Here is a 12,390-nt window from a genome sequence, read left to right as displayed (position 1 = left end):
TTTATAACATGGGAAATAATGGAAGAATCAACAGCATTGGTGATTCAAGCAGTAAAATTCTAATCGCCAGGGAAAATCAATTAACACAGGTCATGTGATTAGTAATTCATATCCACTTTTATTCTCTTCTGCATTCCTCCTAATTCCACTCCTTTAATCTCTAACTACACCTTTGCTTTCCTATTCTAATATTGCTGTGCATCTGCTTAGATAACAACCCTCTGTAGATGCTACAGGGCTGAACAGCCATAGCTGTATATTCCTGACACAGCTGCATGTACCACACCAAATACTGCCAACTGCAGGAGGACAGCCAGCCACAAGCCCTGAATCCATGCAGGAAATTAGGAAGTTAGGAAACGTAAGTTTAAACTTCTGCTACTTCCATTTATTCCTGCCCTGCAGTTTCCAGGTATAGAGAAAGCAGCTGGAAGCAGGTAGACTCTGTGAAAGAGCCCCAAGGTCTGCCATGCAGCTTTAGGGGTTGCAATTTCATGGAGCATTCTTTAAAAGCACTTAAGTAGCCAATCTGTGCTGCTACTTTTAGGAGGAAAATTGTAGTACAGCTTTGTAAATTACTTTTTTTGTGAAGAAAGGAAAATGTGCTCTGATCTGGCAAGCTGGTACATTGCTTAAGTTGCTAACTATGTAATTATGTTAGAACACAAAAATCCATCTCTGCAGAAAGCTGACACAAAGTATTGTACATGGCCATCAGTTTGGGAGCAAAATCTGAAACACATTGCTCAGGGACAGAAACATCACACCGTATGAAACCGTGATGGATCAAGGAAACAAAGGAAAGTGCTAAGATATATTTACACAAAAGAAGTTACATAATAAGCTATACTATTTTGTGAACATGGCAATTACAGTCATGATGTTTCCCTTAATTATATATAGGCTTGGTATGTATCCATTTTTCATTAAGTAGATGAATGGATACTGCAGACAGAATCTTGGCATTCCTGCAACTTTATTCTGAATAATCAGCATTTCCCTCTCCCCTTCCCCTTCCCTCCCACCCGGTTTCCATGCCCTAGCTGGTAACTATGATCATACTATTTTTCCTTCCTGCTAGGAAGCATATGAAGTGCCTCCTTCAAGGCTGACACAAAGGACACTACATGAATCACAGGAAAGGTTTGTGTAGCAAGTAACTGTCATTCTCCTCCCATGGCCAAAATGAATCATATCCACAACATAAAGAAACTACAGCAGCCTAAATATTTTTTAAATTTTTTAGGGGAAGAGAAGTGCATTGTTAAATACCAAGAGAGCTGTATAAATGCTGTCATTCCTAATAGTTAAACTTTAGGTAAAGAGTAATAATGTTGCATGCAACTTGAGAAATGTATTAAAATAAAGCTCAAAGAGGTGGAACACAGCTCGGGCAAGAGGGACATTATCTCCAACTACATCCTGCTCCACATTCTTCCTGTACTGATTGCTCCACCCATCCACCAGCCTGCTTTAAGTCTCAGTACTGTTCACTGCTGTTTCCCTGTTGCTGTTCTTTCACACACGTTACACATCCTAGGAAATTGCTGACTAACACACAATCACAGCCTGCCCTTGGAGACACTATGGACATACAGACAGACCTGAAAGACACTGTACAGGTCAGCTGTTGTCCATACCCTATTTCTGCTCATTGACAGATGCTAAAGTCCATTTTCTGTCTGAAGTTCAATCCATAGGGTGCTGAGAGCTAAGAGGAAATCTCCTATGTTGTTCCTAGCCACTTACCTCCCCATCTCTTAAACAAGATTTGAAAGAAAACTTACATTACAAGCTATTCTATTTGCCTTTTAAAAACTCTCATTGTTCTACATCACACACAGAATAACCTGCTGTGCAAGGCTCCTCAGCTTTCCCTTCCCCTGAAGAGCCAAGAGCATTTCTGCCCCTCCCTAGTAGGGAGCAGATGCAGGGCAGAGCTTGGGTGCACATGGTAACTGTGGGTGACTGCATGGGGGTGTAAAGTTTTACAGCCCACCAAGGCAGGGATCCCAGCACCTTCAAGGTGCCTTTACAACAGACTCCATCATAGACTAATCAGAGCACACCAGCTGACCTAATCTTACTAAGGAACAAGAAATTAGAAAAGAAAATACTTTTCTCTCCTCAACACCATCCCACAACTCATTCTCACAAATCCCACCAACCCATTGGTTTAACAGCACTACAGTATCAAAAATAATTCAAATTTAATAATCACATCAGGCTTTTGAAAGATTCAAAAGGCATTGTCTGTCATTCACTCTGCAAGCCCTGCTGAAGCTTTTGTTTCATATATGAGGATGACAGTGGAGATTCACCATAAAGAGATTCAAGGCACTGACTGACTCTCTTCCAGCAGACCAGGAACACACTGACTGCTGAATACCCTCCAGCCAGACTCCAGCTACAAAGCCAGACAACTCTCCAAAGTACTCAAACCTTGCACTCTGCAGGCCAACAATCTAGCTTAACACCAAAATCAAACACTTTGCAAGTGCTGGATGAGTGCCTTTCTGTTATCTAATCAAAAGTTATCCTAATCTTATTTCTAATTCATATCTAAGGAATGCATTCCAAACTCTGCATATGCTTTTAGCTACTGCCACGAAATACCATTGAAGTGCATATTGTAGTCTCCTTGTTATCTAGACTAAAGATGTTGAGTTTAGTAAGCATTTCTTCACAAGTCATTTCCCTCACCACTCAGAGATTACACATTTTGCAATATTACATTTTTTACTCACAGAAAGCCCAGTTCAAGGCCATAATTTCATTTTCAAAGGCCCACGTGCATCATGTTAAAATTAGCTGGCTGAATATGCACAGTGTGCAATTATGAATTCCAGCTCACACAACTTTATGATCTCTTATTATAATGGAAACAGGGATATTATCCTGAAAAGTCTCCCTAAAAATTAAAGAACAAAATTACATAAAGTGACTAGCAAGGTTTCAATTTCTCACTTCTAAAGAGACCAGTCATGCTTCAGTGCCTTAATGCTGATTTAAACCACAATCAGTCAAGACTAAGTTATGTATTATGAACCCACAGTGTGGAATACAGTCAAGTCAGCACTGATTTAATACATCCTATAGTAACACTCATCTAAAATTTATCCAAAACTTGCATTTCCTAACATCTGAGTTCATATTTACTTTAGTTTCCTGTATACATCCACAAGTTAGCAAAAATTCTAAAGATTTTTCACAACTACCTCTTTCTGTGCACAAGTTACCACATCAATATTTGCTTATTTAGGGTATTATGGCTGCCTTGCAGCCAGTACACAGCAATCTAAATAAGCATTCACTTCCACCACAGACTATCTTAAACACAAAATAGTCTGCAATACCATGAAATTACAGGAAGGCTCCAAACTTACAAATACAAATGTACTTAAAATGAATGCTTAAGCACAATGTGGACTAAAATGAATACATATATACTCTCATATCTTGGTAGTATTGGCTAATAAAAGTCAAAATTTCAATTTAAAGAAAGCAGGGCATGTCAGTTCTGCCTCTGGCACTACATAATAGTCTGTTTTGAAATTTAAGGCTACACGCTGGTTTTCCCATGATTCAAGGCAGAAGAGGAATGGTACACCATTGCCCAGAAATTTTGACAATAAATTTCAGGCTTTTAAAACACTCGTAACACAAACACCCATCACTTGAGCCATTAGCAACAGTGGTAGTAGGCAGTTGTCTTCATATGCCCCAGCAGCAGATAAAATACACACTTTGCCAGCAGGTTTCAAGTTACTGCTGACAGCAGAGGAACACAAGCTCTCCAACTCCTTGATTTAGTTCCATCTTCTGGAGGATAAAATACGTCCTCAATTCAGGATAAAGCTAAGTATTTTTGCTGTCGTTTTTAGTAAGTCCTTCATTTACAAATCCAAGTGTTAAGACTCCCCTCTGCACCCCCAGTTCTGGTCTACTCAAAACTGTTGATAATTCAAGTTGGACAGTAGATCTTGAAAAAAACTCTCAACCAACCCACACTCTTTCAGAACAGCTTCACAACACACTTGGAGACGACAGTAGTGATGCTCAGAAGTGAGAGGATACAGACCTACGTAGGAGAGCACTGTCTCATTTTCCCTGTCTGTCTAGACAGGAGTGAAGCCTGCCACAGCACTCCAGACTACAGAGACCAAGAGGTACCTAAACAGGACACTGATTGCTTCTGAAGCACTGAGGGTACACAGTCACTTTTTCTCCTGTAGATACATGGACAGCTACTCAGAAAACTCTCTTCAAAGAGCTCTTTTTAAATGTCATTTCCCTGACCTGCAACACATTTTATCTATTAGACTGCAGAAAGAGCAGAATGCTAATCCAGAAAATTCTAAACTAAAAGAAATGAGAAGCCATACAAAGGAACAGCAAAAAACTGGAGAAAATCAAATTCATCTCCTGAATGCAGGTGTCTTCACATAGAGAAATGGATGAAAGCAGAATGCCCAAAATATCTCCATGGAGCTGTCTGGATAGGGAACTAACCACTGCAATTAGTAAGAGAAGAAAAATTACTGCTGATAAGAGGGGCAACAACCATACAGGGAATGGCAATTGGTGGAGTAAAGGGGAATTTGGGGCAGTAATCGCAAAATTTCCCTCCATGTAACAGTCAGAAGCTACTTACTGCTGAGGCTACTCATAATGAAACCTCCACCTTCTCAGGAAATGCCTTAACTGGGCCGTAGAGTATTTGAAGCCATATTTCTCTTGCTGTCCCCTAATGAAGCCACTCTTTTTTGCATAGAATGTTTTCATGCACACAGAGTTAGAGATTGAGCATGCATGAATGATTTTAGAGACCAATACTTTCACCTAGATACCAGACTCCAGTGAAGTGGAGGTGTGTCTCACTAAATTAAATTACATGAATGACAGAAAGAGAAACCTACGAGGTGAGTGGCCTGGCTTGAGCAAGGGGTTGGGCAAGATGACCTCCAGAGGTCCCTTATAGCCTCAGCCATTCTGGGTTTCCATGACATTCTTCAGTATTCAACAACCTCACCTGAAAGCCATTTTTCTGGAAGATGGTGAAAAGTGAGTTCAAGCTCAAGTTCTCTCAAGCAAAGAAGGAGAGTTTCCAGTATTCTACCACGGAAAAAATCTGAGTAGAAGGAGCAAAATTGAGAGGAGCAGGTGAGGCAGGACTAGAATTACTTGTAAAGGAAAGACCAGAACAGAAGAACACAGGCTGCACCAGACCTATCACTTGTGAACGACATTTAAAGTTTCATCTTAATTTCTATTGGGCTTCTGTTAAGAAACTGCGAAATAAACTGCAATACTCGAATTTAGATCAAGCATTTTCCCGTACCTGAATAAAGTCTTCTGAGGTTGTATTTTGGAAAAGAATGGGCTGTGCTTTTCAGTCTGGATTTAAACATTCAATTTATCCAGCAAGTAATGGGAAAAAAAATCTTCAATTATCCGTTTCTCTCTGCTTCGTTTTTTTTTTTTTTCAGTCAGTTGAGCCAAGAGTGTCTGTTAGATTACAAACTATGCCTGATGAAAAAAACTCTTTTCTTGTATTACAAACCATTTCCCTGTAGGCTATGACTGTCTAAAATAGGAACAGATGAGAGTCAGTGGCCCAGGAGGCTCCTGCCAATCCCATGGAAGAGAAACCCAAGTATATTATATTGTAGAGAGTCAGAATTTCAATAGAAATGGACCATGCATGGTCTGAACACCCACCTTGAAACATCTCAGTTGCTGAGTGCCCAGTTTGAAACATCTCAAGAGGCCAGCCTTTCCAGCAAGTGGGTGTTGCACACATTCTGAAAACAGTCGTCTCAGAGTGGGGACAGGGAAACTGAGGCACCCAGCATTACTAACCACTTTTGAAAATAGCTGTATTATTCTATAATAACCATGACACTTTTGCTCAATGTGAAACTGCCCTAAACTCCATCGCCAGCAGAACAAGGCCAACAGTGCTTTTGAAAGCAACTTCCTTACAGTACTTATTTTTCTCCAGACAACCAGGAGAAGGCTAAAAAGCTATAATGATCCCAGTTTAGACGTGAGAGCAGTAGCAAGGATCTACGAGACCAGGTATATCGGCCACAGTACCCAATCAGACTGCAATGTAAAGAACAGCATTATCTCTGAACACCAACTGACACTATACTGAGCTAATGAAATAAGCAGGGTTCTCACACAGAATTTGATTTAGCAAAACACTCCAACATGTGCTGACTTGCTTTGCTGTATAAAATCCAAAGTAAAATATTATTCAACACAAATAGTGATGGTTTAATTTAGGCAGAGGCACACAAATAATACAAAGACATAAACTAATCTCTCATAGCAGTAAACATACTTTGCTATGAAACAGAAAAATAGTTTTTATATATATCTACATATTTTTTGCTATTGTAAGCTCTATACTTGATGACTGATGCAGCACCAAGACATGAAGACAGGCAGTAGTACACACACAAGTTCCCAAACAAATCTGAACTTTTGCTTGACCAAACTCTAAGGCAAAAATGGGCTTTTGCTTGACTACACACTAAGGCCTGTACAATTCCCAGACTACTTCCCTCCCTTCAGACAAAAGAGACCAGCACTTGACCAGCACCTCTTTTTTCCTTACTAAATTCCAAGCTCATGGTGAGGTTAATCTTTTTTTAGCCAATAAATGCCTAGTTAATTTTACAGAAAGCCTAATTTAAAGTTAACAAAGACAATATAACTGGTAAGCAGAAGCACTGAAAGGAGGATAAAGCATTCACAAGACGAAACAGTTTTGAGCAGCAACTTAAGCTCTGCACTATCATAATTCTACATCAGTTTCCTGGCATTACTGTGATATCCATCCAGAACTACAGTTCTCTCTTCAGCAAATGAGTACATCTGCATTCCTCCACACTATGTCCACAAGCTCAAGAACAGAAACAAAAGTTATGCCGTCAGACAAGCAGCAAGAAAACACCAATGCTGAGGTTTGTGTACATTTTCTTTGGCAACAAAGTGAGTTTCACAGGTCATTTCCCTAGGCACTCATCCCTGCTGTTCCTCTTATGTTCGTCCTCTGCCGCTCACCAGCCAGGATAATATAGCCTTTCATAGGGTCATACTATAAATTGGATTAATGAAACAATTCAAGCTAAAAATAGCAGTATGTCCTCCAAACCCAAACCTATGCTATTCCAGTAATGGAATCTGAAGTGCAGGTATTCAAATGGCTGTACCAGTACAATTAAGGGGGTAGCAAACTGCAGCAGGGTGGAAATGGGGGGGAAAACTTCCTAAATCAACTTATTTGCCAAGAAAAAGGTAAAAGAACCACACCTGTGTATTTTCAAAGTAAGCACAAGGCATACAATATCTTCTTAGAGTAATCTCAGCAATCTCTCATAAAATAAACAGCAAACCTCCCCCATGTTTTCCTAAAATATATATATATCGAATATATAATATATATAATACATACATGCATATACACACACACACACACACACATATCCTGCTCTTCCCAGTGGATTTCAACATATGATGAAATTAAGGCTGAAAACAACATTTACTATTTATTACTAATTTTAATGGAAAAGGATTTTCCTATGACTAACAAAATGTTTCATGCCTCTGGAGGCATGGACACATCTGCACCACACAATAGAGCCTGGTTCAGTGCCCCAAGCTGCTGCTGTCCTTGCCTTACTCAGAAGGAGAGACGGGAGGGCTGGGAATATTTAAAAATAAGGGGTTTAGTGCTGTCCTTCTACCCAATTCATCCTCTCAGGACTTGCTAAGGTAACACTGGAATTAGGGAAAAATTTTCTTGAAATATTTTCCCTTACAAGGAACAGGGAAGTATTTGTTAAGGTCTTGTAATTGGTACTCTTTGATCTCTCAGAATACTTAGTAAAACTGATATTTAAAATGAAGAATTTTATTTCAAGACTTTTAATGGGTCTTTACCATTTTATAAAAGACTCACAGGCTGCTTTATCTATGATTCCTCTGGAAATGAATATCAGCAAAATATTTTTTTTTTTTATTCCAACAAGCTCATTTCTAACTTGTTAGATCTTTTTAAATCACAATTTCTTCTGTACTACTCAAGACCTCTACTGGCACATTATGAGTTCTACAGAGATAATCCATGCAGTTTTTATTTACAAGTCAACTGTATTAATGCTTTCTCTTGCCAAAAAACCAATTCTTCTCACATTTTAAATTGCACTGACAGGTGAAAAGTAAGTATTTTGGTGTGAAGTGCAAGTCTGTCTCTAATAAAAGGCATGATTGTTATGAGCCAGAAGTAAATAATATCATCAGGTTTTTCACAAGAAAAACTTTGCTTGTGTTAATGAACCAATTATATTTCTTATCTCAGAGAAGCTCATTCAAAGAGTACCTTCATTAAACTAAATGCAGTAATTACTTAGAATTTCCTCCATTTAGGGGAAACAGGAAATGGGTTGGAAAGACTTTTCAGAAAAAAAAGTATCAGTAAGATACGAAAATAAGCCCTTTTCACCCAAGACCATCAAAATTCTCAGAAACGTTACTTCTCTGTCCCGATGTGGAGGCAGCCTAGCTCAGAGCTAACAAGCCCTCATCACAGCTTATTTAGTCACTGTAATGTTTCAGTAAATGTAGCTGTCTTGGTTCTGGGCTCAAGCTAGTATAATATCTGAGTCTGATGAAGCTACTTCTGAGCTGAAAACTGCACAAACTGGACTTGTGGCACCACAGGAAACAGGAGCCACATGGTGCATCAGCACTGTCCTAGGCAGACGCGGGGCCATGACGTGGGACAGAGCATGGGACAGTGGCCTCCAAAAGCAGCTGAGGGCTGGATCGTGCACAGGTCTCACCCTCAGTCCCTCACAGGTCAGTCCTGTTGCTGTGCACAAAGTGCTCAGCAAAGCTGAGTGACCACCAAAGTGCCCACCAGAGCTGAGTGACCTGCTCTCTGCAGGTGCAGTGCACACAAAGCCCCATGAGCAGACTGCAGTGTGCATGAGCTCTAGTACAAGGGAAAGCAACACAACACATATCAAACAGGAAGGTAAGACCAAGATAATCCCTTCACTCCAAGACAATCCATCACTGTCTTATTTCAGCACAGTTCAGTGGTCATAGTCACATTCACACACACAAAAACCCCACAGAATCCAAGCTAAGTTTCTGCAACCAACTGCAACAGCTTCATGCAGACACAAACAAACACTCATCAAGCACTCAAACGTTAACATTACCAACCCAAAATGAAACAGATGGGGGAGGAAAAATGCCAAAATATGTCTGGTTTTTAAATGCCCAGTATTTTGATTAGATGCTTAAAACATTTTTTTTTTTCTCTGAACCCACACAGCCTCCCAATCTAAGTTCTGATACTTCTGCTTCTACAACCCTTGGCATTCCTGACTTCAGAATTTAGAGAAGGTTATCAGTAGCCCCAGACAGAGCATGGCTGTTCTTTTGCTAACCAGCTGGGGCATTGGCTGTATTGCAGCTGAGCAGCAAGCTCAGAGTGGGAAAACAATCCAGTTTTATAGGCAGCTTTTGAGACAAACCTGGCTGGCAGGCAACTCCACATTTTACACCACTGTGAACAAAGTAGTGAAGTCTCTTAAAACAGAGCTGACCAATACATAAAGGAATAAACAAAAGACAAATCAGATTCATAATATACAGCTGACAATAGAAAGGTTGAAGTTTTAAAATCAGAAACAGTCTGATCAGATTCTGTCAGATTCTCAGAAATGTGAAGGTTACTAGAAATTGATACGAGTATCATCTCCAAACTTAATTTTTGAGAACGCAGATACTTCCATGTGCTTTGGATATTCTCCAGTTTCTGCTGAAGAGAACTAACAGACAGAACACAACCAAGGTTAAACTAAAGCAATCTATAAAACCAGTGTCTCACGCAAGCAAAGGTCAGGTGATGTTCCCCATGCGAAACATCCAATTCAGCATGAATCACATATTAATATGACACTTGAAGTGCCAACCATGCCACAGTACTAAAGTTAGGGCTTTCAGAGCCCATAATTCCTCAAAATGAGCAAAAAAAACCCAAAACCCCAACACAAAAAAAAACAACCCACATAATCCTCTTTACACAGACTAGGCAAAGGCAAAGACTGCACACAAACTTTAAGTGTAATGAAAACCAGCATTTTTTTCTGCCTCTAGCAGGCTTCCTTTGCATAAAACCTCTTCTGTGAATTGGCAGATCTCCCCTTTTTGGCCCGAATTGCTGGTATGTGACATTCATTCTGCTGCTTGAATGCTGGTAACTGACAGAGCTAAATCTTTCCATTGCTGAAATTTCATTTCCCACAAAATTCATACAAAAAATTTGTCCTATTACAAGGAGCTGCTACTTTATTATCATGTGGAAAATGAACACCTCTGTCCAAAAAAAGCCATGCAAGTCTGTATTGCCTGGGTCTCTCATACACACACAAATATTTATGATTTTGAGAGGAAACAGGAATTTGTTTGACAGCTTACAGTACACCTCAGATGATGGTCTCTCAGCGTGTTTTTTAGATAATGCTGTTATCTTTGTCCATAGTAGGAAAGAAGGAGCTTTGAGGGGCCTCGTGGCTTCTCAAGGGGTAGTTTTGAAAAAAACAGGAATATAAACTGAAAATGAATGTGGAAATGTTCTGTAACTAGATAAGAAGTAAAAGGCTGCCTCTGTTCCATACTTAAACAGAACTGGTAAAATATGACAGCTCTCAGTCATTGTGTTATTAAAATAAATTAAATTCAGAACCATAGGACTATGCTTGAGATTTGTATGGCTAACACACACTAGTTGAGAGAATTTTCTCTCCTTTATACTGATATGCTCTTGAATTTTTTCAATTTAAAATCTGTTTTTCTAAAAAAGTGATTGGGCCAAGTCTGTACACAAAAGTATATTCAGTGGAGAAGTCTTGATTATCTTGAGACATGAGGCCAGACTACATACCTTTAACAAAGCATGGATAAAATCTAAAAATACCAAGAAAATACATAATTTGAATGAGTTATGGCATACCTAATTCTCTCAAAAACAGCTGTGAATTAGATCCACACCCGCAAGTAATGAACTTCAAAAAATGAAGTCTTGTGAAAATGTCACATTAATCTACCCATGCAGTAAAGAGTCTACTCACCCACTGCTTACTAAGATGATTAGTAAGGAAATCACAAGTTAAACTTTATTCATCTAAAGAAAAATAGGGAAGAGGTTGCAAGGTTGATTTAACTCAGAAGATATTATTGTCACTTGACATTTACATGCAATGTATAATTCCATTCCCACTTACAGTCTGGGGAAAGCCTGTTAAAATTACTTCCTTAATGCGTGAACACTTCTTTGAATTGTGTTCTTTTCATCTGCCACCTTCTCCTTAAGCCAGCTGGCTCCTTTTGTTAAGCCTTTTTAATAGGAAAGTTCATTACATGTAATTTAGAGAGCAGTTTGAGATTGTCACCTTCTATTGAGCCCTACTGCACATGCATATTTCAGAGCACTCTATAGTATATGTTCATAGTGTCAAAAAGGCAAAAGGTTCACATTCGTATGCTGAACAACTCTAGCATGGGACTAATTGGAATGACCACATCTATCTTCTCATTTTCATCCACATGGACCACTCCTCCTTCCATTTATATGCCAAACTACTCTTCCCCTTTGTAAAAGGTAACACCTTTGTGGCAACAACAGAAGTTGCTTACATGGAAACACCACTAGGAAGGCATTCAAGTTTCTTTCGCCATCTAGAGAATGATCAGCATACTGTCCTGCTTAATCCTGTTGCTGTGGCTTTCTTATTTCTTATTTTTCCTTGTCCTTCATTACACATTTCTTTACCACTTGCTCCTCTCCCTTTAGTCTTCCTTCTCATCCAGTTCCCCCATTCCCACTTTTTTTTCCTGAGCACTTGCTAGTCTACTTTTTGATTCTTTCTCTATGTCCAAGTGCTATCTTCCCAATGATTACAGTCTTTGGGGGTCACCTCTTACTTTCTCCCATCCTTTTATGTAATAGCAGCTCTAACAGACTCATAGCTGTTGGTTTTCTTTTATTGGCATAAAGGTCCATAAGCAAGAAAAAAAACACAAACTGAAACAACAATAACAAAAAAGGGCTTAAGTTCCCCAGTCGTAAGTAGTAACTGCTGTGTACTGCACAGTTTGGGAACTAACCTAACATAAACACTGCCTGAGGGCGGCTGGGCAGTGTGAGCGACAGCAATTACTTGGTTACTACGTGCCCTACATAAAATGTGCTGTATGATGCTCACCAGTAATGTCAGACCCTTGTTCAATGTCTATGAGGGTACAGAGATTGTTCTGGTTTTTAGTTTGTTTTAAGAAGAGGCTGACTGTATGCTGACAATTTTG

The 12,390-nt window shown here is 39.4% G+C and overlaps 1 protein-coding gene across 1 annotated transcript in view; it reads right to left on the bottom strand.

The window, feature by feature from the left end:
* The window catches only part of NSMCE2 (NSE2 (MMS21) homolog, SMC5-SMC6 complex SUMO ligase), a 132,900-nt gene that overhangs the window by 103,780 nt on the left and 16,730 nt on the right, over nucleotides 1-12,390 (bottom strand). The window lies entirely within an intron of this gene.

This window comes from Corvus moneduloides, chromosome 1, assembly GCF_009650955.1.
Source record: "Corvus moneduloides isolate bCorMon1 chromosome 1, bCorMon1.pri, whole genome shotgun sequence".
Classification (NCBI taxonomy): domain Eukaryota; kingdom Metazoa; phylum Chordata; class Aves; order Passeriformes; family Corvidae; genus Corvus; species Corvus moneduloides.
The sequence above is the reverse complement of the archived record's forward strand: the minus strand, read 5'-3'. Positions and strand labels throughout refer to the sequence as shown.